This window comes from Phoxinus phoxinus (genome assembly GCF_949152265.1).
Source record: "Phoxinus phoxinus genome assembly, chromosome: 19".
In the NCBI taxonomy this organism is placed as follows: domain Eukaryota; kingdom Metazoa; phylum Chordata; class Actinopteri; order Cypriniformes; family Leuciscidae; genus Phoxinus; species Phoxinus phoxinus.
Genome location: NC_136894.1, coordinates 16746576 through 16772922, shown reverse-complemented (window position 1 = coordinate 16772922; position 26347 = coordinate 16746576). Strand labels below are relative to the sequence as shown.

The 26347-nt window shown below is 41.4% G+C and overlaps 2 long non-coding RNA genes across 3 annotated transcripts; both read left to right on the top strand.

The window, feature by feature from the left end:
* The first annotated feature begins 1445 nt into the window (after nucleotides 1-1445).
* Nucleotides 1446-24154, top strand: LOC306986688. Of its 2 annotated transcripts, XR_013795010.1 has the most exons (7): nucleotides 21029-21100; nucleotides 21596-21657; nucleotides 22131-22225; nucleotides 22396-22445; nucleotides 22649-22676; nucleotides 22851-22937; nucleotides 23102-24154. It is a non-coding gene; the product is annotated as an uncharacterized lncRNA (long non-coding RNA). The 2 variants fall into 2 exon arrangements; XR_013795011.1 differs by lacking the exons at nucleotides 21029-21100; nucleotides 21596-21657 and adding an exon at nucleotides 1446-1496 and having other exon boundaries at nucleotides 23102-23233.
* On the top strand, nucleotides 1528-3094 carry LOC306986689. The gene is made up of 5 exons (XR_013795012.1): nucleotides 1528-2052; nucleotides 2229-2278; nucleotides 2505-2532; nucleotides 2707-2793; nucleotides 2958-3094. It is a non-coding gene; the product is annotated as an uncharacterized lncRNA (long non-coding RNA).
* Nucleotides 24155-26347: the final 2193 nt, after the last annotated feature.

Below are 26347 nucleotides of genomic sequence, written 5' to 3'. Positions count from 1 at the left end.
TGTGAAGGGGGTAAAGTCCCTGTAACTCAAGACCTTGTTTTTTATTGCTTACGTATAAAATAGCAATATGATAAAAGCCCCAGTAGCTATTTAATAATTAATTGTATATATTTAATAACACTCAAGAGTTAACAATTCATCCCATTGAAATAGCAAGGATGTAAATAATTTTAATTATCTCATTAAGGAAATTTAACCTTTGACTAAATAGCCCACTTGCATATTTTTTATGCATTATTGTTAGAGAAGATTACTGGACCGGTGATCTTGTCTCTGTCCAAGCGGTGAGCAGCCTGTGGATCTGTCCATGGTGCTGAAATAGACGTGACACTGGGGCAGCCGGGGGATTCATCAAACAATTCAACAAGCACATCCCACAAAATATGCTTGTTAATCGGTAATAAATAAAGAAAAAAGAAGAAAAAATAAAGAAAAGGAGATAAAGCGCTTAGGCTACTTACTCATCTGACCGGTATCTCACTAACCAATCCTGATCACATAATTATATCCCACTAATATGGCACAATCTGTAAACAGATGGAATTAGTAGTTTACATCAACAAGGTTTGATTTGAGCTTAGATATGCAGTCGTGTAAAAGCAAAGGCCTTAGAACACGGTTTTAACAACAACAACAACAACAACAACATAATAATTACTCTATACATTTAAAAATACTTTATACTTTATTCATATACAAATATTTTTCAGTATAAATATTTTTCATAATGAACACATTCAGTTGATTAAACAAAAGAGAGACATTAGTTATCAAATAGGTCTACAATCAAAACTACAAATCCCATCAACCTTTGCGACCAAGCCACCTCATTCAACCAATCAGCGATGAGCCCCTTCAACCAATCAGAGTTAAGTTTCGCTGTATAAAAGTTCGAGTCACATTCTCAACTTCCTCTCTCGAACAGCTTTCTCAAAGAATGATGGTGAGTTTTCTTCAACGCTGTTGGTAGAGTTCCAGTTAGTTCTCTCAAATATAATTCGTTTGGTTGTTACAGCAATGTTTTCTTTGTGAGTTCATCGTAGAATATTTTTAGGTTTAGAAGTTACGTTAATCGGGATATTAAAGTGCAGTTAGGTTTAGTCTAAACTTAAGTAGTTTTACAATTTCGCATTAATAAAGTTAATTATTTGTTATCTCTATCATGTTTTGAAAGTAACATTTTGGTTATGTGCCTCAGTGCAAAATTATTTGAAGAGTAGTTTGCAAATCGGCGCCATTTAGGCTAACGTCATATTTGTTGTAAGCTAACGTTAGCTGCTAACGTTACCCTTCACTGCAACTTACAATTTTACGTGTTAACGTACACGTTACTATTTCTAGATCCATAGTTTGCTTGATAAATATGTGGGTATTGTAAGTTCGTGCAGGTCATATTGACTTAACGTTAACGTTATATTGTGCTTTTTTTTTCAGGTGCACTCAAAGAGTGGAGTTTCGGTTCACCACGAGGTTCCACCGTAATCACTACTGCAGAGGTATTGATTCGAGTTTAATATGGCATTCTGTATTGTTGGAGTACGCTACGTCAACATATTTACTGATAATTAATACTAATTATATTAAACTGTTGGAGGTCTTTTTATTTTATTGAATGGCCCTGATCGAAGCCGTTCCTGTTCGTCTGTAGCAGGCGCGGTCAAACAGGAGCCGATAGCAACACTTTTACCGACGGTCGCTGAACAGTTGACCTGTAGCTGTCCCAGCAACATTAAGGAAAAGGACAACCCTTACGAAAATCAACCATGGCTTTATTACAAAAAATATGGTTCTTGTAGTTAAACCATAGTAACCACAAATAAACCTTGACTTTAGTACCTGAATAGTTTAATGGTATTTGTAGTAATACTGGTAACCGACCCCTCAAAAAAAAAATGGTTTGTTTTCATGGATGTCCTATTTTACCTAGTCCTTCCTAAAAATGACTCCTTTTTTCAAGCAGGTTGGGTGGTGGAAAATAAGACTGATCTCGGATGGATGAAGTGTCCTGTCATAATGCTCATTGAGATGGGCTGAGTGAGCATTCTATGAAAGGTTTGTTTCTGTTTTAGGCTTTGTTTATGTTGGCTATGATGACAAACTTGCCCTCTCTGAGAGAACGGCTCTATTATGAGAATCTAATAAACGTTCTGAGCCAGCTTTAAGTGTTCTAATTGCTCAGCTTTATGATCTAGTCCTCGTTTAGCTTTATCTCTGTGTTTTGTCATCAGAAGGTGCAGTGCTGCCAGTGATAAGATTCCCGCTGTGGGTCCATGTGCTGGTAAGTTAATTGTCATTAATGTCTTCCTGCACGTTTTCTGATAATCTGTGCTCTTTGTGCACCAGATTGTCCAATTACGTGCTAAATTAATGGGCAGACTTTGACCACCTCTCTGCTGGTGTCTGTGTAGGTCACTCTACTGTCCAACATTCAGCATTAGCTGCTGAAGTTTTCTTGCATTTTGATTTGTGGCTTGTGTTAATGGTGCTTTTGTTTTCCCTCAAAGGTGCTGATTAACTGTGGTGCAAGTGCAGGTATGTTGATTTTGCCTTTTGATTGTGTAATTGATTCCTGATCAATGATGATCACTTTTTCAATGGTGACTGTTGGATGAAACTTACGGATATGGGTCTGAGATCAGTGCTTGTGAATTTTTTTCCTCTCTCTCTTTGTTTATAGCTCATTGTATTGCCTGCTTCTCTCTTTAGGTGCTCTAAAGCTTTTGACCAGAAGGTGGACGTTCAAATGTTTACTTGAGTGGTGCAAGTCAAACCTAACCTTGAGTTGAAGTGCAGGTATGTTGTTGGGTTTTGGTGTAATTGATTCCTGATCAATGATGATCTCTTTTTGATGGTGACCGCTGGATGAAACTACGGAAATGGGTCTGAGATCAGTGCTTGTGAAAACTGTCTCTTTGGGTTATGTTATAGCTAATTGTTTTGCATGTTTCTCTCTTTAGGTGCTCCAATGCTTTTGACCAGCAGGTGGAAGTTACACCTAATCCGAATATAAAAAAAAGACTTCTGTTTCTACATTTGTGGCCTTAACTTTTTTTTTAAATAAACTAAAGCACTTGGTGCTATATTGGACAATCATGGCTTTTGTTAAATCTGTTATTCAATGAGTGGTGTACCAACCCAGCAAGCAATGGTTTAATAGCCAACCAAACACAGCCCTGACATCTAGGCTAAAAGGCAATTTGGGCTTTAATTAAAGGACTCGTTCACTTCAGAATTAATTTCCTGATTTAACTCAGCCCCACATCATCCAAGATCTTTATCTTCAAAGAAATTAAAGTCCTTTTTAAAGGGTAACTAAACCCCTGGTCAGAGCCTGACTCCACCCACTGGCAATATTTGAAAAATGCTGGAAAAGTGGGCAGAGCCCAACGGACGAACCGAGGGCGGGGCTGAGCGGGTGATTGACAGACCCGCAGTGACGCAGTGATTGACAGCTTCTGTCAGACTCGCTAAGATGGAGAGTGACTGGAGTGACGCAAGTAGCTTTGCAACAGAGCGGTCATTTAAAGTCGATGACTTTTCTCCCCCACCTTCCCCTGAAGTGGAGGAATTGTCTGTGGACACAGAGCCAAAACCATATCAATTCGAGCCGCTAGCTCAAACTGCGGTGTCCCATCGCATTAACTCCCGCATCACGATCGGTATCCGACTATGCTAGCGAAGCAGCCGCGCTAGAGAGAATGGGGCCAGTGTCTGAGTGGATTATTATTACTATTGACCTACGTTAAGCATATTTTGCCGCTATGTGAAAAAAAATATCCAGCAAAACGCGCCGGCGGTTGTGGAGTCCATGCAGGAAGAGCAGCGTTTGGCACACAGGTGCATGTAAACACTGGCGCCTAATTTCCAAGTCTGGTGGAAAGTTATACAGTCCAGCAGTGCTGTTGCAACCGGCAACACTACACCTACGTACCATCCTAACCACTGTACTAAATACAGATAAAGCTAATGCTAAAAATCTACATTATCCTAACTGATGCAATACTATGCTACTAACTAACTATGCGTCTAACAACACTAACAACTATGCTAAATAACTACCTAGGCTACATGAAATAATCTAAATAACTATATAAATGCTATGCTAAAATACACTATCCTGATCGTTTACTCGTAATTCCAATTTCCAACTCCTGACTCACAGTGGTTTTGACGGAACCAGATGCTTTTATACCAGGGGCAGCCAGGGGTGTGGCAGAGTAGCGTCACAGAGTACCCTACGTCAGCGAGTACCCCTACTTCAGGAGATTCCGTTTAACCTGAAGAGGGCAGCACTCAGACGTTTTTACACCATATATTTGAAAATTAAAACACTTTATACTCAAATGTTAAAAAAAGTACTCTAATCAATGAACAGCATTTATGAAGCTCCATTCTTACAGATCATTAAGAACTTGTTCACGTGGCAATTCGCGTCAATTACGGCAGTGTATTAGCCTGCGTCTGTCTCCTGCACGCGAGAGGAGAGGATAAGAGAACGAGTAAATGTCAGTTCAATAGTAAGTTCATTCTTTGTGCTTAGGATTGTCTATGAACTATGATGATATTGTAATCATTGTTTTAACTACGAGGCACCGCGAGTTCGAGCTGACATCGCGTTTGTCTCTCATGCTTGCTTTCACTGCGTGATGTGTCAGTGCAGTTATAGGTATGTCCCCAAATGAGTTTTTGTCTTATTATATTTATATCATATGTTGTTATATTAGAATATCACGAGCAAGAGTGCCGTTTTCCTGTGCACAATTGCAATATTTTATACAACAGTTAACAATAAAGTTAACATTGTGTGTTTTTTATATTGTCAATATTGTCTGTTTCCCCCTTTATTTCGCCGACGAGAATTTCATAATGAAACTAGTCCAACAGACAGCGTTTCTTTTTTAAAAAACTGAAATCTGCGTTTTGAACGAATCATTTGATTCAATGAATGAATCGGCCGCTTGAACAAATCGGTTGAATAAAACTCCCAACAACTCGCTTAAGACAGTGACTTACTGCCACCTACTGGCGGGTTTAGTTGCATATTTAAAGTACCCTGTAATTAAAATGTTAAAATTATAAATAATTTCATATTTAAATATTGAATAGCTTTATTTATGCAATTGCAAATTAAGTGTAAATATAGTAATGCCAGTTCGGATGCCGCTTCTGTGTCACCTCTGCACTGCAAGGATGATTTTTAATTTAATTATTTAATTTGACAGTGGTATGGTCTTATTCTAATTTTGACATAGAATTTGACATAAAAGGTGATGCTAAATACGTTTAGAAATAATTTCCATATTTAGGTGAAAATGCCCCTGGAAATCAATTTAAGGTGGCAAATATTGGCCCTTAATACATTTTTTTTTTATTTCAGTCACTACTGTGAACTGACCACTGCATAGATAGTAAGGGTGTCACGATTTCGATTTTAAATCGAAATCGATCGAAATTAAGTCACAATCTCGATCATCGAATTAAAAAATGGAATCGTCGATGCTGCCACGCCCCCATGTCACGTTCGGTCGGCTTGTCAAGCAGAAAAAAACGCGTGTTGAAATGCTGCGAGTCACGCACACACCGGACGAGAAGCGCCGCGTCTTTGACAACTCGAGGTATCGCACACACCGGACGAGAAGCGCCGCGTCTTTGACAACTCGAGTTATCGCACACACCGGTCGAGAAGCGCCGCGGGCGGCGCGTCTATGACAACTCGAGGTATCGTACACCGGACGCGCACTTTCATGTGGCCTGCAATATTATGTTTAAGGACATTATGGAATCATGGGATCATGTCTATGTTATGAGGCTACTGTACAACGTTGCTTAGTCTGCACTTTATCTAAGAGAGCGTCGGTTAACTGAATGTATCCTGAAAATCCGATAACATCAGCCATTTTCATTCAACCAGCTGATTTCTGTAAATGAATGTAAAACATGTATATTGCAGCAAAGTCATAACGACGATTTGAGACAAATAAATTTATATAAAATGTATTCATTTATAATAAATGTAATATAAAACTATGTGAATGGCGCTCTCTGGCGCGGCAGGAAGGATTAATTTTGAACAAGGTCCTGAGCCGTTGCTGGCGCCGCGGACAGACGGCGAATGGCGCCGCCGGTGTGTGTGTGTGTGTTGTTTGTGTGTGTACACTCAGAGAATAAAGTGTTAGAATTTTAAAGACGTGGCTCTGCGCGACGCATAGATTTATCTGGTAAACTGTTTGTTTGTTTGTTTTGTTGTGAACTTGAATGTCATCTTCTGTGAAGAAGACTGCAGTTACAAAAGAGAAACTAGATTGCAGGTTATTTTAGCCTACTTAAGTTTCCAATTGACTGAAGATATAAGTATTGTTACATTATGTTCTTAATAAATGTTTTAAATTTGACAATGTAGTGTGGTACATTGCGAACAAAGGTCAGATATTATGCATAAAAGTTTGGTCTAAAAATGGCATAGCAACCTGTGCTTTAAAAAAAAAAAAGTAAAAACCGAGAATCGAATCGAACTGTGACCTTAGAATCGAAAATGTAATCGAATCGAGGATTTGGAGAATCGTGACACCCCTAATAGATAGAATATGTTAAATATGAATATCTTTGTGAGTCTGCTGTCAACAACAGGCCTAAACCAGCCATGGTACCAGTACAAAATCAGTAAAATATCATCTAATTATTATCTACAAAACTTTGAAAATATCGAGATATATTTTTGTTAATATTGCAAACCCCTAATGTACGGTATTAATTTTTATTTCCTTAAATTTGACTTTAAAAAATGTGCAGATACCCTGCTTGAGGAATAAGGGTCTTATCTAGCAAAACAAAAGCATTTATATACTTGCCCACAAATGCACGCCTTGAACTAGCTCTACGATGTGCAGAAAGGTCAATGTTTAACTGTCTTTGCATGTTTGCTTTAACACTGGGTTACTTCTGCCTTATACATTCGCCTGTCACGTGTGATCTTTCAACTTAATGTAATGCGTGGTGCAGAGTTAGTGCAAGATGATCAGTATAAGCTGTATTGAAACTGCAATTTTGATTTTTAAACTGTTGTACCCATTGAAGTCCACTTTGGCGAAAAATACTGGAATGGGTTTCCTTTTCAACTGAAGGACATTAACTTCTTGGATGATGTAAGTTATCAATTTTAATTCTGAAGTGAACTAATCCTTTAATGAACAATGTTGTGAAGCATTCTGTAAAAAGTATATCCAGAGTAAAATGCATTTACACCTTAATCATGTAGCAACATCGACATCTGGTCAGATTGGTGAATCCGTGATTCTCACACACACACACCAACATGGCTCACACAAAGAGACGTAACGTGACACCCACACATTCCGTTGAGACTGGAGCACACACACACAAGAGACTTTTCATTGAACGAATCATATTTAAAACATTACCAAATGCATTCTGTGTTGCCATTTATATGTCGCGACAGGTTTTGGGATTTAATGTAAGTTTTAAAGTGTACTAATCAAAATCTAAATGCTTCTAATCTGTATATTTTATGTAACTTCGTTATCACATAACCTTAATTTGAAGTGTTTGATGTCGTTGTAATTCTCTAAATCTAACGGAGTTGAATCTCGATAATAGACTGCAATGGTATGATTATTTCGATATGAATTCTTGCCAGTCATAGAAATGACTAGCCCTGGAGCTCTGTCATAAACTACACGAGACAAGACAAAGAAGAGTTTCCCGCTCTCAGATCACTGAAGGTGATTGGACAATCGTGCCAAACTAGGTGGAGCTATACATTCTTTAAAGGCCACAGCTCCCCCAAAAATCGCTCTCTTGCTCTGCGCTTCCTGCCTTCATCACTGCTCATCATGTGACGTCTCCGATCTAAACTCCCTCACGGAGTTCCCTGCTTTTATTTTCTTTATAAAGTTTCTTTTGTTTAATTTCCAAATTCCACTTTGTTCGTTTCCACCTACAAGTCGAACGAACGGAGCCTGAATTCCTTCAGCAACTTCACTTTCAACCAGCTTTCAAAGCTCCCGCGGAAACGTGCTCTGGCAACGAGCACGCGCCCGGCTCCAAACGACCCGAGAGAACGCGCCTCAGACACGAGAACGCGCGCTCCCCTCAGATCCAGACATGCGCACACACGACTTTTTGCAAGTATCACTCTAACGAGGTGTTAATGTTTTAAGGTTCGATGCATTTTGGTTGGCTCTCAAAGGTCTGTGATTTCGTTATTCTATGATGTTTGCTGTTCTATGGTCACACGTGACCATTCTCTCTTTCTCTATCTCCCTACAATCTCAGCGCGTGCTACGGCGCGCGCCCCTCCCCAACTCTCTATAAATCTCCTTCTCTCTATCATCTGTTATTCGTTGTCTTGTTCGTCACATGTAAGATATGTATAAACGTATAATCAGTATGGTGTAGTCTGTATATTCTCTAGTTTTGCATTTATTAAAACAATATATTCAACTGTTTCCCGGAAATGCTTGTAAAACGAGTCAATGAGATAAGATCCAAGAGCTGCCAGCGCGCTCAATATTAACTACAGTAAGTAGTTTAATTTTATAAACACAGGAAAATTAATATTCAAGGCCAGAAGGTTAATATTTCTTGGAGTTTATAAGAAAGGATAGCTTTGTTGAGAAATTAATCACTTAATCTGACAGTTGGTCGCTGGACGAACAACGATTTGATAATTACATTAATTTCCCTTAAAGATTATCTCATAATCGAAGTTAAGTGAGATTATTGATATATGAATGAGGAATTACAATTCGTTGTGATTGATTATTCATATATTCATATAATCCACTTTCACTTTCGACAACTTAAAGTAACTGTTATATGCAAAATATTAATCATATTCATGATTAGTTATTAAAATTCCCTATGAATCATTTGAGCTAATTCATCCGGACCCAGAGTCCGAAGCATAAGGCATATAAACGCTACAGTTTTATGGTGGAGAAAATTACGTGCAATCTCAAACTTCGTTTTATAAGCAATTTTCAGTATTCAGTCTGTTTATATGGTTATTAATAATTTTTGTGCACATGTGTTATGAAATTATGAGATAAGTCGCAAACGCGAACTCACTCCTAACTGACCGAGGCAAAAAGCCGGAGTCAGTACCTTACACTTTAACAAGTTGCTAAAAAATGCCTAGACAATTTTAGCACTGTTAAATGCTATGTACACTGCGCAGTATTTAGCCTAATATTACAAATGTCCTGTTAAGAGATGAAGAAATATCTCTGCAGGCGATACATTTCTAATATTTGTTGAAATCGCTGTGAACGAATAAGTCTCACGTGCGTATTACCGGTATTAATAAATATGTTTCTAAGCGAGATTCCTTTCAAACATATATAGGCCTTGCATGCAAATATCGTTATTGAATTCGTGGTTAACCCAGTAAAATTCAGCAAAACGATAAACTCCTGGTTAACGTTGACTTAGCTAATCAATCGAAAACCTAATACATTTAAATCCGTGCTATTTGGATTAATGTCTATGGGAGTTGCCCACAATTGTGTTTTGCAGCGACGAAATCCTGCTTCACGCTCTTGTGCAATAGCACCCAAAGATCTGCAAAGATCTTGTCCTTTTCATTAGTCAGCGCCGCGCTGACCGAGCTGAACGCTCTGAGCTCCGTCACATTTAAAGTTGGTTGTAATTCCGCGGACTAAACACCAGAGGTCCTTTTAGGTGTTTGAGTCTCAAAATACGCGCCCCAACGACGTCACCCTGCGTGAGCACCACCTCCCATTGACGTCAGCCTGCATGTGCGCAACTACGCCATCTCGTGGCCGTTTCAGATAATGCTCTTGTACTGCTAAATTCAAGTGTTCTATGATGAATAGTGAATTAGCTTAGGTCTAAATTCTCAATAATTATTGGCATTTCCAGCTTTGCTCGTGCGAATATTATTTTGTGTTAGACAATTGTTCTGCTTTTGACTGGTACGTTTACTTTGAGTTTGGTTCAAACAAGACTGGAATTGAAACTCAAATTAAATCCCAGCCCAGCCATTGAGAGCCCAGTTAGAGGGAAGTCCGCCACCTAGTGGCCGCCACCCGCTAAAGCGGTTCATTCAACTCGCTTTTCTGTTTCCAATTCTGTGTGAATGGCTTTATTTCTGTTTTCTCGTCTGATTATTTTATAATAATTACTGATACTTTAATGCATCTTAATTATTGTACAATATCATTCTGATTTCTCAATTCCCTTACACGCGTATTTAAATTCGAGTTTAGACCAGATTTAAATTTTGGATTTAAATTGTGTTTGGCTGTCAGCCACTGAGATCCACTAGAAGGAAACAGCGCCACCGTGTGGCCTTGTGGATACTGAGCCACGGTTCCACTCTTTTTCCCCTTTCACTCTTTTGAAGTGTGTACTTATTTCATCTCTCCCTTCTGATTATTTCATAATGATTACTGATACTTTGATGTTATCTGGATTATTATGAAATATCATTCTGATTAATTTCATTTTCCGCACAGGCTTATTGAAATTTGATTTAAACCAGTTTGAATTCAATTTGAATAAGTTTGTCTGTTCAACCAGGTCGACCACGGAAAGGAGATACGCCCCTTTGTGGGACAAACCCACTACTGCGGCCTGTCTCTTCTTCTGGGTTCATCCTGTCTTTTCATTATTTTATTTTATTAATTTTTTTTTTAATTAATTTTTTTTTTTTTCAAAAAAAAAAATTATTACTTTTTTTATTATTCCTAATTTTTCTTATCTCTCTTTTAGGTTAGGTTATTCTGATAATCACCAACATTATCATAATTCCCTTTTTGGTTTTATCATTATTTTCAAAGCCTTTGCCTCTATTTCTACATACCTGATTACTAAATTTGGTTTAAACAAGAAAGCCTTAATTGACTTTAACTTTCACCTGTTTACCCCTCTTTGTGTATCCATATGTAGTTCTCCCTAGGGCGCGGGGGTGATTTGACAGTCATCTCTGGTTGGTTTCCAGCGAGCGGGGTCACCTGGCCGTCACGACCGACACCGGCCGTGCGTGAGTCTCGGACTCTTCTGTCTCTTACCATTGGGGTGGCACGCAACTGCTACATCAGCAATTTAGCACTCCAAGGGTAAAGTCAACCACGCCAGCTGACACACAAGGCAATTTCGGGACAAGTACCTGAACCAGGGCCTGCTGCAGGGGCAGGGTTCCGGGGAAAACCCAATTTTGTCGTGCTGTCTGGCAGTTGACACCTTGGTGTTGCCAGGTTGTGTTTAAGGTCGCAAGTTGTTTGGGAAGGTCGCACCGTGGTACACAGAGTAACAGAGGGCCCGGGTCCACTGCGGTCGAGTGTTTGGGACCGTCAAGAAGGTTGACCGCGCCGCCGGCTCCCACCTGAGTGACCTCATTTCACCCCAGGCAGACTAAATAAGGTAAAACCCATACACTTAGTTTAAGCCACAGAATATTAGATATTCCCCGGTCATTTAAGTGTTTGGCCCCTATCCTTTTCTCCAAGCCTCACCATCTTCCTAGGTTTTCTACCCCGATAGCCCCCACTCACCTGTAGGCCCTATCGTAAACTCTGGCAGTGGTAATAGGCTTAGGCCTCCTTATTCTCTCTGACACATACCGTGTTACTATTGTTTGATCTTATTTCACTTTGATCTGTTCTACCCTTTGTTCTGTTGTGATTTGTTTCTTTCATTTCACCTAGAAACAGTAACCTGAGAGAGCCATCAAAGAAGCTAAGCAGTAGAGTGACCACCAGCAGCCGGGGCCACCACGTGACCCGCCCGGCTACTGCTCGTCACAACCCCTAGTGCAGGTCCTCTTACGACCCAAGTTAATTGGCTCCGCGAACTGTCTAACTGTTGGCATCAGTTAGCCCCAAAATTCTCATAAACGGCATAGCCGTATGATCATAGCTCGTTAACCTTAAAACGAACTTGCATTGGTCTCTTTGTGTGTGTGTTCTGTGTTCTCTCTCGCCCACAGTGTGCCAAGGTCACGGCCGTCCAGTATGGCTGCCCAGTGGGACGAACTCGAGTTGTGGTTGAGAGCCATGACGACCGACTTCCTGCCCGGAGACGCCGCTGACGCAGAGCCTCTGAGCCGAGAACAGCTGGACACCGACCTGGTCAAACTGATGACCCACGATCCGACACAGAGCTACAGCTACAAGGACTGGGCCAAGATCGTCGGAAGCCTCGCACACAAACTCGTCGCCCAGGCACGGCTCAGCGAAAGGAGCCACATCAACCTGGAGCAGGAAGCAGCAGCGCTAAAGCTTCAAGCAGAGGAGGCCCGGAGGAACCAGGCCCACACCCAAAGTCATCTAGACCAGCTTCTTCTCCAGACCGAGAAAGAGGACGCCACAGATCCAGAGCTACAGAAAGAAGTAGAAAGACTTCGAAAGGCCCTGCAAGATCTTCGCCTCGACACAGACCAAAGAGAACAGTCGGAGAAAGAAACCCGTAAAGAACTCGACGAAAGACTCCAACAAAGTGACGCTCTCCTCGAGAGAGCAAAGACTGAACTAAGAGACAAAAACGCTAAAGCCACAGCCTGTGAAAAACACTTACAGGTGGCCAGAGCTGAAATCCATGAGCTTACTCTGCAGAGACATGATCTCAGAGACGAACTTGACATTGTTCACAGAGAACTGAGACATTCTTACAGACTTAATAGTGACCGGGTAGGGGAAACACACACCACAAAATTTCCCCTAACCAGCCGGTACGAACCTTTCAGCCAAGAACCCAGGGCTGAAAAGGGGGGCGTAAGCCCATTGTTCCAGACATCACCAGTCAGCCAACAAAAACCCCTGTCAGCAGAAAGGGGGGGGCTCTCCCAGAGAACACTTACCGCTGAACGCGGCACGGCTCCCAAAGCTGAAGGGGGCGGAGCTGAAACGGGTCAGAATCCCCTCCAGACGGATTGGGCCCCCAGCCACAGCTCTCCCCCCACAAACTTTGACAAGTTGGCCAGAAACATCCCCACGTTCACTCCAAACCTTGCAGGAGGCCATGATGTACACGCTTATCTTCAAGACATTGACTTTCACCTGCAAACTGTCGCCAACGTGACAGCTTGGGACAAGTTTTACCTGCTCAGACTTACGTCTAGCCGTGACGTGCGCAGCTTCCTAGACCGTCAACCAGAGACTGTCAAAAGGGACTACCAGCAGCTGCGACAAGCTTTGATCCGTGAATTCTCTGATCCAGAATCAGAACAAGGGGTCTTCACCGCCATGGACATCAAACAGGCCCGACCTGAACACCCACAGACCTACTACGGCCGACTCCGACACGCCTACTTCGGAGCACGAAACGAGCCCGGTATGGAAGAAGATGTCAACTTCAGGACGCTGTTCCTCCGAAATCTGCATCCCACAGTGAGTCATCACTTAGGCGTTCTGGCCTGTCCACGTAGCATGTCCACCCAACAGCTACGAGACTTGGTCCACAAAGCTTACACCAAGCAAAAGACTATTTCCAAAAAGACTGTAAAAGACCCCACAATCGACTCTGTCTCTGAGCACTGCTCAGAGCTAGACACAGAGGGTGCCCAACAGCACCACAGTCACAGATCTTTCAACAGAGAGTCAAGACCGTTCCAAGCCAGCAGAGGGCAGCACAACCGTGACGGTGCTCATCCAAAGCATCGGAGCGAGCGCTCTAAAAGATTCTGGGACCCGCATCACCCGCCGTCCAGAACTCCAAGCCCAGAAAGCCGGCCCTGGAACCCCTCTCGACATGCTACTGGTAAGCCCAAGCCTTATCACACACCAGAAAAACACAGTGCAGCCATGTCGGAGACAGCAGAGATCGTGAGGATGCTGAAAGAGTTTCTTCACAAGAAACATCGCGAGAGAGACAAGGACGAACCAGACATCTTATGTCTAAGCATAAGAACTGAAACCAACACCCTGTCTGACTGCTATCTGCCTGAGCCAAGCACCACGAACACTGCTCGTCCCCCACAGACTACAGAGCTAGCTGTCACATCACACACTGACAGCTCCACTCTAGCACCACAGCTGACAGCTGCACACCCCACACGAAACAGCACAACACCTCACACCTGGGACCAACATCACAAAGTCCCAGGAAGTGCTGTTCCGGCTAGCTGCCCCCGCAGCAAGCCACACGTCCCTCCCGGGGACAACCCACCAGACATTGTTATCAAATCGCAACCCATGAACTTTGCTGTTACATCACCAAATAGCAGCTCCACTCACTCACTCATTGTTGCATCACAAACTGACAACACCTACCATTCACTCCGGCTGACAACAACAGCCCCGGTGCCACAGTTTCTGGGAAACCTTCTTGAAAGGGGGGTGACCAGGAAACCCTACCTAGCCTGCACTTTGGAGAAGGAAGTGAAACTTGAAGCCTTGATAGACACAGGAGCAGACCTCACTGTGATCTCATCTCAACTTTTCAAAAGACTCAAAGTTGAAGCTAAGAGACAGAATCGAACTCTTGAATCCCACACTTGTGAGCTAAATGTGCATTCATACAGCCAAAATAACATCCGGCTCGAACAGCTAACTCTAATCCACCTGTCAATAGGTTTTATGTCGCTGACTCACCCTGTGTACGTTTCACCAATGAACACTCATCCACTCATCATTGGCAAAGACCTGCTGGATCGTTTCGAGCCCTTACTGGACTTCAAAAAGCGAACTCTTTGGGCCCAAGTGCCAGAACCTCTCCCCATCCAGTCACACAGGCCACCCGAGCCAGACTGTCAGATCACAGAGGTCACGAGACTTTCCACAGAGCCAGACTGTCAGGTCACACAGTTCATGGGAACTCCCACAGCCAGTGACAACGACACAGACTTAGCAACAGGTCAAGTTTCAAGTTCGCTACCCTGCACCTTCCAGCCCACAAAAGACTTTAACAAATGCTGCGCCAAGGTCAAGACTGACCTGCAGCCACATGACCAAACTCATGCCCGCGCCAAGCCTGGCGCACTAAACGGAAAGCGGTGGTCACACCCGACCCACCCACCCGCCCTCACAGTTGCAGCGACTACACACTGCATAAGACTTTTACAGGCTACACGGCCTAACACTGTCCCGCTTACGCGGGCTCCGCTGTCTGCAACACCCAACATAGCGGACATGCGGGCTTCTGACACCACAACAAAGACTTTGCGTTGCCACCACTTATACCCCTCCTGCCACCCTTGCACGCCGTCTAAACTCACTGACAGCCAGTGCCTCAAACCGCTACATGACATGCACACGCTGCATGCAGACAACATTACGGGTTCTGCACCTGTTGACATCACAGCGCAAAAGCTTGTGGTGAACAGTTGCAAAAGGGGGGTCATGCCAATGTTTATCTATGACGCATCATGTGCGGCACAACACAGCACCAGAGTCACTGACGAGACATTGAAGCAAGCGACAGGCTGGCAGAAAGATGTGACAAAACATGGGCCAAGGCGAGCCAAACCTAGCTGCCACCCACAAAGCAAAAGAACTGCCCTGTCCAACCAAAGACAACCCTCGTTTGCCTCTTCCTTCCCTTTCTCTCTCTCTCTCCCTGTCATCTGTACCAGGTTGCTGCTGTGGGTCGTCAGGCTGTGCTGTCAGCCATCCAGAGGACAGCTGCCACCGAGAGAACAACTGAGACTTCTGATCACCGACTGCGGAACCTACACTCAGCCAGTGTATGGTCGACTCATCCAGTCCCGCCCGGTCTACAGAGCACACTACCCCAGCACCGCAGCCCCATACATCTGGGCAAGTGCCCAACGGACAGAGGACTCCCTCTCTCACGCCAAAGCCAAGGTCGAACACCTGCTCAACCAACTTGAGAAAGTGACTGTCACGCAATCAGGACTCCTAAGCACCAACCACCGATCCGAACGGTTCCTGGGAGCGTTGCTCGGAGCCGTAGCTGCCGCCAGAACCCTTTTTAACATTGGTATGTCCAGTGTCAACGCAGCGAACCAGACTGTGAACTCAATGAAACCGCTGTTTAATATCTTCCAGAAAGACTTTGCCCAGACTCCGCTGTTTACAGCACTAACGACAGACATGCTGTGGGAGGTTAGCTCCTCCACTGACAGCCTAGCCACAGGTGCAATCCCACCGTACCTGAAACCCTTAAGCCTTGTGCGAACTGTGCTGGCTTCCAGCATCACCACGCCAGCTGACCCTCTACAAACACACCTTGCTTACTCTCTGGGTTGCGCCACCCCACTTCACGTCAACCCCGAGCAGAGAGAAGTGGGTTTTCTCCTAAACCTACCCATCATCGAGTCAAACCGAGCCTACAGGCTCAAAGACATTGTCAACATCGGGTCCTGGAAAAGCAGGACCCAGTTCAAGATATGCACTCCAGACGTAGTGGCCTACCACGACAGCGACACCCTGCTGTACCCGGCCTCAAACCTGCACGGGTGCACCTTGACCAAAGACAGTCACTCTCTCTGCCCTAGCAAGCCCGTCCTCAGAGACAACACTGAAGGAATCTACAAGTTGCAACCCCTGGTCAGCCACACACGCTGCCCTGCTGAAGCTAAGCCTCGCACACAAGTCACAGAAACACAAGCAAAGATTGTAGGTGAACGATGGCTGGCTAACAAACCTGCGCACACAGCCACTGTCACTCACGAACAGCATGATACCACCAGCCGTGTCAACCTGCTCAACCCGAGTATGCCGACTCAAGTACCGACAGGTGCCATCTCACACCTCAGTAACCCGTCATGGTACCATCTTCCGAGCAAAGAGTACCAGACAGCACTGGAACTCCCATCCTTTAAGAACTACAACGTCACCTTAGATCCAGAAGGAGATCTCTGGTTTGAGAAAAGGGGGTCCCAACTCACAAACATTGCTCCTGTCAACACAACCCTCCAAGCCTGAATACCACTCACCTGTGTCCAAACCTGGACCGCAGCTGATACTGTTGTATCTTTCCAAGGTCACCGACCACGCACCGACACTCGTCTTGGCCTTCACCCTGTGCCAGACTCAACGAGATGTAAACATCCACAGTCAAGCTCACGAACTCTGTGTCGGGAGGTTTCACACGGAATCCCCGGAAAGGGGGTGCCAAGCCACCGACCACATCATCATCATTTGTGCCGAACCATCCGCCCAGCAAACCACCTGTCATCCATTGTGCTAAGTTGTTGTTCGATGAAGTCCATCCCCTGACTTAATCGAACAAAAAGGGGGATATGTAGCAACATCGACATCTGGTCAGATTGGTGAATCCGTGATTCTCACACACACACACCAACATGGCTCACACAAAGAGACGTAACGTGACACCCACACATTCCGTTGAGACTGGAGCACACACACACAAGAGACTTTTCATTGAACGAATCATATTTAAAACATTACCAAATGCATTCTGTGTTGCCATTTATATGTCGCGACAGGTTTTGGGATTTAATGTAAGTTTTAAAGTGTACTAATCAAAATCTAAATGCTTCTAATCTGTATATTTTATGTAACTTCGTTATCACATAACCTTAATTTGAAGTGTTTGATGTCGTTGTAATTCTCTAAATCTAACGGAGTTGAATCTCGATAATAGACTGCAATGGTATGATTATTTCGATATGAATTCTTGCCAGTCATAGAAATGACTAGCCCTGGAGCTCTGTCATAAACTACACGAGACAAGACAAAGAAGAGTTTCCCGCTCTCAGATCACTGAAGGTGATTGGACAATCGTGCCAAACTAGGTGGAGCTATACATTCTTTAAAGGCCACAGCTCCCCCAAAAATCGCTCTCTTGCTCTGCGCTTCCTGCCTTCATCACTGCTCATCATGTGACGTCTCCGATCTAAACTCCCTCACGGAGTTCCCTGCTTTTATTTTCTTTATAAAGTTTCTTTTGTTTAATTTCCAAATTCCACTTTGTTCGTTTCCACCTACAAGTCGAACGAACGGAGCCTGAATTCCTTCAGCAACTTCACTTTCAACCAGCTTTCAAAGCTCCCGCGGAAACGTGCTCTGGCAACGAGCACGCGCCCGGCTCCAAACGACCCGAGAGAACGCGCCTCAGACACGAGAACGCGCGCTCCCCTCAGATCCAGACATGCGCACACACGACTTTTTGCAAGTATCACTCTAACGAGGTGTTAATGTTTTAAGGTTCGATGCATTTTGGTTGGCTCTCAAAGGTCTGTGATTTCGTTATTCTATGATGTTTGCTGTTCTATGGTCACACGTGACCATTCTCTCTTTCTCTATCTCCCTACAATCTCAGCGCGTGCTACGGCGCGCGCCCCTCCCCAACTCTCTATAAATCTCCTTCTCTCTATCATCTGTTATTCGTTGTCTTGTTCGTCACATGTAAGATATGTATAAACGTATAATCAGTATGGTGTAGTCTGTATATTCTCTAGTTTTGCATTTATTAAAACAATATATTCAACTGTTTCCCGGAAATGCTTGTAAAACGAGTCAATGAGATAAGATCCAAGAGCTGCCAGCGCGCTCAATATTAACTACAGTAAGTAGTTTAATTTTATAAACACAGGAAAATTAATATTCAAGGCCAGAAGGTTAATATTTCTTGGAGTTTATAAGAAAGGATAGCTTTGTTGAGAAATTAATCACTTAATCTGACAGTTGGTCGCTGGACGAACAACGATTTGATAATTACATTAATTTCCCTTAAAGATTATCTCATAATCGAAGTTAAGTGAGATTATTGATATATGAATGAGGAATTACAATTCGTTGTGATTGATTATTCATATATTCATATAATCCACTTTCACTTTCGACAACTTAAAGTAACTGTTATATGCAAAATATTAATCATATTCATGATTAGTTATTAAAATTCCCTATGAATCATTTGAGCTAATTCATCCGGACCCAGAGTCCGAAGCATAAGGCATATAAACGCTACAATCATTAAAAGAACAAGAATATTTTTTAAACTTGCCATTTTTGATTTATTTACATATTTGGTACAGGCATATAAGTGAGGTGAAGGAAAGTAATAAAAAGCTTCCATAGCAGCTCAAAGCAACAAACAAGGTTGGAAGCAGTTCCTTGCAACCATGGAACATAAGCAAAAAGGGACCAATGACAGACAATAAAGCCCATATATATTTACATACAATGCAACATTGACTGAAGTTGTAAATTGAAAAAGTATTTACAACAGGAATTACGTTCATCACATATGTACCGTATATACCCGAATATAAGACGACCCTGAATATAAGACGACATATTCATTTTCAAGACTTATTTTTGGGACAAAAAGAGTGTGTTTGGAAAAAATTTGGTTTTCAACAGAAAATAATTGTATTTGTAAATTGCACTGATAATGAATTCTCTCCCTTCAAGCGCACGCGCGCACCCCTCTCTCTCTCACACGGCAGAGAGGAGCAACGTTTTAATTCAGTTAAACACAGATATTATGTTGCTTCTCTAATTTTACATGCAAGTATAGCCGAAATCACAGCACAGATATTGTTTTTATCTTATGTGTATTTGATTTCATCAGACGACGGCTCGATTATCAGGATTTTTGTGCAGATAACATCTTGGAAGGGAAAGCTGGTTTTGTCTTAAAGGAGAACTCCGGTCAATTTTAACATTGAGATCAATTTTTAGTAAATTTGGAGTGGTGTCAATACAGAGAACAACGACAAAAATCGGTGTTGCCTACACCGTGTTATCTTTTTAAAATGTGCCCACTGTTGACTTCAATGGGGCAATTTTTAAACCTTTTTTTTTTATCCTCTTAACATCCTTGATGGGTCATTACAAGTGCCCAGCCATATTGAGTGATTCCTTCAGAGTGAACACGGTGAATCTGACTGCAATAGATGTGAAAGATATGAATAAAAATTGTTAATTCAACAAGCGCACAGACCTGTATTTAGTTCCTGTTTTCGGTCGAAGTCCAAAGTAGTCGACTGTCGAGTTCACGCGCGTGATCATAGGTAACTAAGCAACAGTGGAGACTCAGACGGTCAGCTGTCAGCCAAAGACGGTGCTGTGTGGTGTTTGGAGAATATCAGCTCTGATGGATATTTGTAAAAAAAAATAAATCTTAGTTACCTATGATCACGCGCGTGAACTCGACAGTCGACTACTGTGGACTTCGACCGAAAACAGTAAGTAAATACAGGTATGTGAATTACAGGCTTGTTGAATTAACATAATTTTTATTCATATCTTTCACATCTATTGCAGTCAGATTCACCGTGTTCACTCTGAAGGAATCACTCAATATGGCTGGGCACTTGTAATGACCCATCAAGGATGTTAAGAGGATGTAAAGAGGCCAAGAGTTAACAATTTATCCCATTGAAATAGCAAGGATGTAAATAATTTTTATTACATTATCTCATTAAGGAAATTTAACCTTTGACTAAATAGCCCACTTGCATATTTTTTATGCATTATTGTTAGAGAAGATTACTGGACCGGTGATCTTGTCTCTGTCCAAGCGGTGAGCAGCCTGTGGATCTGTCCATGGTGCTGAAATAGACGTGACACTGGGGCAGCCGGGGGATTCATCAAACAATTCAACAAGCACATCCCACAAAATATGCTTGTTAATAGGTAATAAAGAAAGAAAGAAGAAGAAAAAATAAAGAAAAGGAGATAAAGCGCTTAGGCTACTTACTCATCTAACCGGTATCTCACTAACCAATCCTGATCACATAATTATATCCCACTAATATGGCACAATCTGTAAACAGATGGAATTAGTAGTTTACATCAACAAGGTTTGATTTGAGCTTAGATCATATGCAGTCGTGTAAAAGCAAGGCCTTAGAACATGGTTTTAACAACAACAACATAATAATAATAATAATTACTTTGCTATACATTTAAAAAATACTTTATACTTTATTCATATATACAAATATTTTTCAGTATAAATATTTTTCATAATGAACACATTCAGTTGATTAAATAAAAGAGAGACATTAGTTATCAAATAGGTCTACAATCAGAACTACAAATCCCATCAACCTTTGCGACCAAGCCACCTCATTCAACCAATCAGCGATGAGCCCCTTCAACCAATTAGAGTTAAGTTTCGCTGTATAAAATTTCGAGTCACATTCACAACTTCCTCTCTCGAACAGCTTTCTCAAAGAATGATGGTGAGTTTTCTTCATGGTTTTCTTCAACGCTGTTGGTAGAGTTCCATAGCTAGTTCTCTCAAATATAATTCGTTTGGTTGTTACAGCAATGTTTTCTTTGTGAGTTCATCGTAGAATATTTTTAGGTTTAGAAGTTACGTTAATCGGGATATTATAGTGCGGTTAGGTTTAGTCTCAACTTAAGTAGTTTTACAATTTCGCATTAATAAAGTTAATTATTTGTAATATCTATCATGTTTTGAAAGTAACATTTTGGTTATGTGCCTCAGTGCAAAATTATGTGAAGAGTAGCTTGCAAATCGGCGCCATTTAGGCTAACGTCATATTTGTTGTAAGCTAACGTTAGCTGCTAACGTTACCCTTCACTGCAACTTACCATTTTACGTGTTACACGTTACTATTTCTAGATCCATAGTTTGCTTGATAAATATGTGGGTATTGTAAGTTCGTGCAGGTCATACTGACTTAACGTTATATTGTGCTTTTTTTTTTCAGGTGCACGCTAAGAGTGGAGTTTCGGTTCACGACGAGGTTCCACCGTAATCACTACTGCAGAGGTATTGATTCGAGTTTAATATGGCATTCTGTATTGTTGAAGTACGCTACGTCAACATATTTACTGATAATTAATACTAATTATATTAAACTGTTGGAGGTCTTTTTTATTTTATTGAATGGCCCTGATCGAAGCCGTTCCTGTTCGTCTGTAGCAGGCGCGGTCAAACAGGAGCCGATAGCAACACTTTTACCGACGGTCGCTGAACAGTTGACCTGTAGCTGTCCCAGCAACATTAAGGAAAAGGACAACCCTTACGAAAATCAACCATGGCTTTATTACAAAAAATATGGTTCTTGTAGTTAAACCATAGTAACCACAAATAAACCATGACTTAAGTACACGAGTAGTTTAATGGTATTTGTAGTAATACTGGTAATCGACCCCTCAAAAAAAAAAAAAAAACATGGTTTGTTTTCATGGATGTCCTATTTTACCTAGCCCTTCCTAAAAATGACTCCTTTTTTCAATCAGGTTGGGTGGTGCAAAATAAGACTGTTCTCGGATGGATGAAGTGTCTTGTCATCATAATGCTCATTGAGATGGGCTGAGTGAGCCTTCTATAAAAGGTTTGTTTCTGTTTTAGGCTTTATGTTGGCTATGATGACAAACTTGCCCTCTCTGAGAGAACGGCTCTATTATGAGAATCTAATAAACGTTCTGAGCCAGCTTTAAGTGTTCTAATTGCTCAGCTTTATGATCTAGTCCTCGTTTAGCTTTATCACTGTTTTGTCATCAGAAGGTGCAGTGCTGCCAGTGAGAAGATGCCTGCTGTGGGTCCATGCGCTGGTAAGTTAATTGTCATTAATGTCTTCCTGCACGTTTTCTGATAATCTGTGCTCTTTGTGCACCAGATTGTCCAATTACGTGTTAAATTAATGGGCAGACTTTGACCACCTGTCTGCTGGTGTCTGTGTAGGTCACTCTACTGTCCAACATTCAGCATTAGCAATTGTGGCTTGTGTTAATGGTGCTTTTGTTTTCCCTCAAAGGTGCTGATTAACTGTGGTGCAAGTGCAGGTATGTTGATTTTGGCTTTTGATTGTGTAATTGATTCCTGATCAATGATGATCACTTTTTCAATGGTGACCGTTGGATGAAACTTACGGATATGGGTCTGAGATCAGTGCTTGTGAATTTTTTTTTTTTTTCTCTGTTTGTTTATAGCTCATTGTATTGCCTGCTTCTCTTTAGGTGCTCTAAAGCTTTTGACCAGAAGGTGGACGTTCAAATGTTTACTTGAGTGGTGCAAGTCAAACCTAACCTTGAGTTGAAGTGCAGGTATGTTGTTGGGTTTTGGTGTAATTGATTCCTGATCAATGATGATCTCTTTTTGATGGTGACCGCTGGATGAAACTACGGAAATGGGTCTGAGATCAGTGCTTGTGAAAACTGTCTCTTTGGGTTATGTTATAGCTAATTGTTTTGCATGTTTCTCTCTTTAGGTGCTCCAACGATTTTGACCAGCAGGTGGAAGTTACACCTAATCCGAATATAAAAGACTTCTGGTTTCTACATTTGTGGCCTTAACTTTTTTTTTTTAAATAAAGCACTTGGTGTGCTATATTGGATAATCATGGCTTTTGTTAAATCTGTTATTCAATGAGTGGTGTACCAACCCAGCAAGCAATGGTTTAATAGCCAACCAAACACAGCCCTGACATCTAGGCTAAAAGGCAATTTGGGCTGCAATTAATTTAAAGGACTCGTTCACTTCAGAATTATTTTCCTGATTTAACTCAGCCCCACATCATCCAAGATCTTTATCTTCAAACAGGGTTCCTACGGGGTTTGGTAAAGTATGGAATTTGAGTAGTTTCCAAGTATGGAAAAATATTTGCATTTCCAGACTATTGCCCTGGTTTAGTTTTCTATAATAGAAAATCTAATGAATTAAAAAATGGGTGAAAATACTGACATGCCTAAGACTTGCACAGTAGTGTATATGCTAAACTTTTTTGTGCCCTCGAAACTATTCACATGTGCTCGGGAATTGTTTTGCATGCTTGCACATTACAATTTTTTTGTTTTATATATAACCTGTCTACTGACACTACAGCAGAATATATAAATAACTGGCTTAACTATTTTTGGGGGGGACTGAAAATACAAATTTTGCTTTGGAGATTTCCTACAAAACACTTTAATTTTCTCATATACATTGTACATCACCACATTTTTCATGATTCTCGAACACGGGTTCGATGATTCAGTCTCTTTAAATTCCTCTTTGTCTTGAGCCTACTCTGCTGTGATTGGTCTACAGTGCTTGTCGGAAGCTAAACACCCATTTTACCCCCTATATAGATTGTACACACTGTAAAGACAGTTATTTACCATATCAATCTGAGCTCGAATCCTATGAAACATTGGAAGAACTAGTTATTCAACCTGAACCTCCATCACAAGCATGATTTGAACAAAATGTTTCTCAGTGATACGCTAGTAGAACACCCAATAGAAAATAAATACATCAATAAATAATCATACATGCTGATAAAGTGGGTACTGTCCTATCTTTAATGGATAAGCGTTTTGTAAACCTAATTTAGACTTCATGGAGATTTGAGAAGCATTGGTCAAAAGGTTATACTGCTGTTGTATTGCTGTGGTAATTTTAACCAGACTCTTCACATCATCATTTGAAAGTGTTTACAAAGATACAGTGTTTGAGGGCAGGTCAAGTTGTTCATGGGCGGACAGCGTAGAACATAGGTGGGCATTAGGCAAATGTGTTACCCAGCCTGATCTCATGAAAATGCGTCTCTATAGCACATATTGTTTATCGTGCAATTTATATGCGAAAATTAGTTTTTACGTAAATAGGATACAGTTTTTGCGTACATATGATACACACTTTATTGCATGTAATATACATGCAGCCCACCACTAATCCTAACCAAACGTATAATACATTACACACGCACCCCACACCACTACTAAACCTACCCATGCGTATCCTATGCACGTAAAAACTCATTCTCGCGTATAAATTGCACAATAAACACAATAGGTGCTAGGGACGCATTTAGTATGACCGGGTTGGGTACCCAGTGACGTGTAGCCGTCACGGAAGTGGGATTCAAATTCCTGATGACTCGGTTTAGGTGGTTCAAAGTCGATTCTTTCTTTTGATAAACAATAACTTAATTTATTGCGTGCTCTTTCATTTTCATACCTTTGCAGAGAGCTGCATTACAATCTGAAATACAGGTCTGAAAATCTACAGAGAAGATTTGAAATTTGAGTCTGGAAAAGTATGGAATTTTTAAATGGAAAATGTGTAGGAACCCTGTTCCAAGAAATTAAAGTCCTTTTTAAAAGTTCCAGGATTTCTCTATTGAACTTGAGGCGTACAATGGTTTGAAGGTCTAAATTGCAGCTTCAACGGGATTTGTAGGCTTGAGGAATAAGGGTCTTATCTAGCAAAACAAAAGCATTTATATACTTGCCCACAAATGCACGCCTTGAACTAGCTCTACGATGTGCAGAAAGGTCAATGTTTAACTGTCTTTGCGTGTTTGCTTTAACACTGGGTTACTTCTGCCTTATACATTCGCCTGTCACGTGTGATCTTTCAACTTAATGTAATGCGTGGTGCAGAGTTAGTGCAAGATGATCAGTATAAGCTGTATTGAAACTGCAATTTGGATTTTTAAACTGTTGTACCCATTGAAGTCCACTTTGACGAAAAATACTGGAATGTGTTTCCTTTTCAACTGAAGGACATTAACTTCTTGGATGATGTGAGTAAGTTATCAATTTTAATTCTGAAGTGAACTAATCCTTTAAAGGGTAACTAAACACTAAACCAACTTTTTTTAGTTAATGATCTGTACGAATGGAGCTTCATAAATGCTGTTCATTGATTCGAGTACATTTTTTAACATTTGAGTATAAAGTGTTTTAATTTTAAAATAAATGGTGTAAAAACGTCTGAGTGCTGCCCTCTTCAGGTTAAACGGAATCTCCTGAAGTAGGGGTACTCTCTGACGTAGGGTACTCTCTGACGCTGCGAGCTCACCACGCCCCTGGCAGCCCCTGGTATAAAAGCATCTGGTTCCGTCAACACCAGAGCGAGTCAGGAGCTGGAAATTGGAATTACAAGTTTTGAAAACGACCAGGGTAGCGTATTTTAGCATCTAGTTAGCATAGCATTTATAGTTATTTAGATTATTTTGTGTAGCCTAGGTAGTTATTTAGCATAGTTGTTAGTGTTGTTAGAAGCATAGTTAGTTAGTAACGTTAGCATAGTATTGCATCAGTTAGGATAGTGTAGATTTTTAGCATTAGCTTTATCTGTATTTAGTACAGTGGTTAGGATGGTATAGGTGTAGTGTTGCTGGTTGCAACAGCACTGCTGGACTGTATAACTTCCCACCAGACTTAGAAATTAGGCGCCAGTGTTTACATGCACTTGTGTGCCAAACGCTGCTCTTCCTGCATGGACTCCACAACCGCCGGCGCGTTTTGCTGGATATTTTTTTTCACATAGCGGCAAAATATGCTTAACGTAGGTCAATAGTAATAATAATCAGAGGTGGAAAGAGTAATAAAATATTGTACTCAAGTAAAAGTACTACTACTTCAATGAAATTTTACTTAAGTACAAGTAAAAGTACCGGTCTAAAAATCTACTCAAGTAAAAGTAAAAAGTAGCTAATTTAAAATTTACTCAGAGTAAAAGTTAC